The sequence below is a fragment of the Theobroma cacao genome, chromosome 10, assembly GCF_000208745.1.
Source record: "Theobroma cacao cultivar B97-61/B2 chromosome 10, Criollo_cocoa_genome_V2, whole genome shotgun sequence".
Classification (NCBI taxonomy): domain Eukaryota; kingdom Viridiplantae; phylum Streptophyta; class Magnoliopsida; order Malvales; family Malvaceae; genus Theobroma; species Theobroma cacao.
In genome coordinates, this window is record NC_030859.1 from 2,720,336 (window position 1) to 2,726,078 (window position 5,743).

The following is a 5,743-nucleotide window of genomic DNA, read 5'->3' on the forward strand; positions in this document are numbered from 1 at the left end:
ATTCTTTGATCTCTCAAGTTTTAGAATTATTATGTTTTCATTATCTTCAAGTTTCAAAAGGATTTCAATGATTGGGTTTTGATTTCTAATTTCAGAAAATCAAATAAGTGATTTGATATCTTTTTAGTATTTTCATTCTCTTAAAATCAACCTTAATATGAACTTTATTATCATGTTGTATATATTATATTATGTCTCTTGATTGGAAAGGGAATTTGCTATTATATAACTATTAATGAAAAATTATAATATCCATTTCTTGAAGTGAATGTGAGAAATGAGCTGTTAATAAAAAAATTATAAATTTGTCAATTCCCTGAAGTGAATGCGACATCATTTAATATTATGATCATGGTCATGAATCTATCTATTTCCTAAAGTGAATGTCACATCATTTAATAATTATGATTATGGATATGGAAGAGGTCGTTATAATAATTTACACTATCACTATTTTAATTCTAATTATAATTTTGCCACCAGTAGTGGATAATAATTTTACCATCAGAATCTAAGAATAATTTTACCACCAGAAGTGGATGGATAATTTTACTATCAGAATCTAAAGATAATTTTGCTACCAGAAGTGGATGGATAATTTACCACAAGTAGTGGATGAATGTCATCATCTACTAAAAAATGGATAATCCATCATAAGTGGATAACCTATCATATGTTGATCACCCACCAAAAGTGGATGTATACTTGTAACCTACCACAAATAGATGAAAACTTTCAATGCACCAAAAGTAAATAGATACCTTAAACCACTAACCCACTAGAAGTGGATAACTAATCAAAAAGTGGATGAATACCTGTAACCCACTAAAAGTGGATAAATAATGAAAAGAATAAAAGAAATATAGAAAACGTATTCTTATTGATGTGGCATGAAAGATCATTGGTCATATACTTGTTGTACGTCTTAAATTTTATCAAGCATCACTGAAAATTAAAACATCTTGTGATAATTTTAATCATGGCCAAGTTGTACAGTACATCAAGATATTTGTCCATTTTGAAGGAGGAATTGATTACATGATTGGTAACAAAAATATGTATTATTGATTTTCTTGTCCTGACAAAGGAATTGATCATTCGATTGGTAATAAAAATATCTGAGAATGAACTTAATAGTAATTGGTACATTTAGTATAACTATATTATGAAGATGCTTTAATATGTTTAAATGATATGTTCTTATTATGTGTTTTAATTCTATATTTAATATTCTTTTATGTTAATTTGTAAGTTTCTTATTGTATATATTTATGGATATTCATATTGTTAGATCTAAGATCTATAATGTATATATATATGTCTAGCAGGCATTGCTATAACACACATTATATTTAAAGATAAAAAATATTTTTTCTACTTGACAATGAAAAAAAAAGTCAATGTCAATTCAATATCTGGTAGTCTAAGATTAATTGAAGGCTTCAGAAGAGCTAATATTTTACTAGCTTGAGGAATAGAGTAATAGAGGATGTGTTATTTTCTATTAAGTCTCAAAGAAGTTTATTAAGTTTTAAAAATATTTGTTTAAATAGATATCATATTGAGACACCAAATGAAAGAGACACTTCATACCTCCATGTTACATCCATTATCTCAAGTAGAAAGTATGTGTTAAAAAAAATTACTCGCTCTGTTCTTAGAATTAAACTATCAAATATTAGAATAATTGAACCCATAGTAAAATTTGATATCAAATAGATATAAAATATTAGAAGTGTTGCTGGAAAATTTGAGTCAAGACCATATCAATTCCAAAAATTTGGAGGGATTGACGGCTCTAGATATCGTATTAGAACGCCAAAGGAATGAAAGGCAAGTGGATAATAGAGAGATTATGGATATGTTAATGAAAGCTAGAGGTTTGCGTGGTTCCTTGCTTCCCAAAAATCCCAACTCTTCAATCAGCATCAATTCATTCAGATCAAAGATATCATATTTTCAAAAATTTACAACAATGGTAGCTTGTGGAAAGAAGGGTATATCAAATGAGATGCGTAACACATTTCTAGCAGTGATTGTGCTAATTATAACAGCCACTTACGATGCGTCATTAAATCCTCCTAAGAAGGGTGACAATCTTTTATCCCAGAATTACCAAATCTCTAGTTTTTCTAGATTTTCGCAAGAAGCCAATCTTCCTATGGGTGGCCATAATCCTTCGCAAGACCTCACAGATTTAACAGATGTATCTTCTGCTAGAATTCGACCTCATGCTCAAACATGAAAATAATAAATAATTAAAATAGTAATGCAGTAAAAAAAATAAAATAATATTTAATCAGCGAAACAGTTGAATCCTACAATATCAATATTTGTGTTTTTTCATGTAACTTTTAAATGAATAATGAACACTCATAAGTTTAAGAGTTACATACCTTACTCTGGATATTGTAATCAAGAGCCAATTAAATCTAAATCTTTGCTTCTTCACGTTTAGGATTTGTCAAATCTTTAGCCACCCAAGTGTTTGGTCTCTAACAATAATCCAGACAGTGACTGAATAAGACCTTCTCAAAGGTAGGATTTTTACTTGTGCTAACAAATATTGTTTCTAAAACAAAAAGACCAAAAATTCTTGCTAACTCTTATTTTTGTCAGGCAAAGAAAACTATTTTCTTTCCTTATTTTATGAAACAGCTGAGAAGTGGTTTTTGAGGCTTCAGGTTTTTAGTTTGCTAATATAACATATTTATATAGCCAAACTAATACGTAATCCTAAATACAACAGTTGTATTTTAATTTAATTAAGTCTCTGAAAACTTAATTAATTTTTCACTTTATTTTGGTTTCTTTTAATTAAGTCTAACTTAATTAATTATTTTTATTTAATCTCAATCATGTCACTTAATGTGTGCGATCCATTAGGCTTCTAACATGTTGGCAATAAATATAAGTCATAATCAAATATCAATTTGATAATTAATTTATATTTATAGATCATGAGCGGCATCTAGCAATACATCATGACTACCAAAATGTTAGAGAGTCAATTAAAGAATTTGACAAAGCCCTTTAGTGATAAGCCTCTCAGTGCAATACGGTCTTTTCATCAAATATCTCGGATATGTCATTAAGCATGGCTCAGTGTCTACTTCTAACATTCCATATTAGTTCCCATAATTCATGACTAACCTTATGAATTTAGAAAACTAACTTTTCTCAAATTCATCATGCTTTGGCTAAAGACTTTATACAAGTTAATCAAGAATTGAGAACAAGTGAGATACATCCCCTCATATCATTTAGGGTGATGAATTATCTCTTGACCACTCATTCACCTTCGCATGTTTCATGGCATACCCAAAAACACCATGTTTAGGCATCTAGTTGCTTCCAAACCCGTATGAGTAAAATCAAAGTATGTCATTCTCCATACAAGATGACTTGGTGTCTCAAGTCCAAGGACTAGTTGCACAACTATCACATGAGAATATTTTTCATAGACACTTGAGTGAAATACCAAATGAAGTTCTCATAGCAGGTCATATTCAGTGAACTTATTCTTTAACAAGCACCTACATGTTATCCTCAAGTATCCCATATACTTCAATCTATGAAATCGATTACTTACTTCCCAAGTAAGGAGGCTTAACATGTACCAGTCTTTGAGCATTGTCAATGCCTTGTCTTGACAACACAATGACCAGGAACAATTTTAGGAATATGGCTTTGATGCATAGTGATCTCATAATTGTAACAAGTTTACAATTCCCTTACAAGGCCTTTATATTCCATAGGTTTCATCCAATTAGTTCTTAATAACTCCTTATTATTGCACTAACATGAAGGAAAACCTCTATCACATATAATTATGCAATTAAATATGCATTAAATTGACAATATATATTTCTTGACCAATCCAATTGGCTCAAGGGCATATACCAACATCTTCCATGTTTTGGTTATACAACACTTTATCCTTTTTGGTGGCACTGGGGTTAACAGCATATCTCTTCCCAAGTCACACAATTTGTTTGTTTCTTCTCATAACACTTTCCGTTTTTGGCTCCTATTACATGTTTTTAGTAGCTACAGTCTCATGGAAACTGCAATATCTTATTTCTCTTAAATCTTTACACTTATCGTATCATGCTCTCTCCATCATTAACTACAGCTTGTCAACATTAATAGTTATCCTGGTGGCTTACAGGATTTTCGGTTATGTTTTCTGTAGATTCGTACCTAGAAGAAAGATTTTTTGCCTCGCAGAACTTCTTTCCTTTCTATCTATTGCTTCTTGTATCATTACTCCAACTGTGCTAAATGTCAAATCCATAGTAAAGTTTAATTTCTATTAGTGTAAGCCCTGCAAGCCAATCAATTTTGTACTTGTAAAACATTTCATTAATTAGTTATATTTCATATTAAATACATTATGGATATTTTATATAATATATGAGGTATTTCTTTATCCATGAGTTTATTTATAATGAGTTATGAGAGACTTATGTAGATAAAGTCCTTCTAACATAATGGCCTTGCAAGAAATTACTTATGCATCAAAGCCTTGTTCCTAAATATGTTTCTAGGCATTTTATTGTCAAGCATAAGGACATTGACAATGCTCAACACATGTTAAGCTTTCTTACTTTGGAAGTAAGCAATTAATCTCATAGGTTGAAGCATGTGAGATACTTGGAGATAGTATGTGAGTGCTTGTTAAGAAACAAGTTCACTGAACATGACCCGCTATGAGAGTTCCATTTGGTGTTTCACTCAAGTGTCTATAAAAATACTCTCATGTGTCAGTAGTGCAAATAATCTTTAGACTTGTGATACTAGGTCATCTTGTATGTGAATTGTCATGCTTTGATTTTACCTCTATGGGTTTGGAGGTGACCAAATGTTTAAACAAGGTGCTTTTGGGTACGACATGAAGCATGCGAAGATGAATGAGTAATCCATAGAGGATTCATCACCCCAAGTGAATTGAAGGGGATATATCTCATTTGCTCCTGACTTATATTGATTAAAAATCCTTGACCTGGACAATATTAATAAGTCAATATAGAAGTTGCAAGGTTAATATGGATAAGTTAGAAAGTAGACACCGAACCAGGCTTTTTATCTATCTGCTATATATGATGAAAAGATTGAATTACACTGAGATATTATACACTGAAAGGTTAGTCAAATCATATTGACTCTCTTGACATTTGAGTGGTCATTATGTATTACTAGATGCCACTCATGATCTATAAATATAAATATAAATTCTTAATTGAATTAATTTATTTTTATTGACAAAATGTTGGGAACCTAATGGATCACACACATAAAGTGAATTGTTGAAATTAATTTGAGTTCAATTGGATGTGATCTAATTGATTTTACAGAGGCTTAATCCAATTAAGTATTGGGTTAAATCAAATATGATTTGATGAAATATCAAATAAAGGCCCAATTAGCCCAAGACATTTTATAATCCTTATTAGATATAAAGTAGGTCAATTCACTCTAGAAAAAAATCCCTTAGCCGCCTCTTGAATACAAAAAAGAGTTTTGTTTTATTTTCTAATGTGTTGAGACAAGATCACAGCCAAAAGAAGAGAAACACAAGGGAGCTCAAAGTTGAGAGTTTGCTAGCACAAACTTCGACTTGGGGATTTACACACTCTTAGTGAAGAGATTTCGGTAAATTACTGTGTGGATCACCATTAGAGGCAGGATAATTGTGCTGCTATGATTTGATAAGTCCTAGTTGGTGTACAAAAGTTAAAAA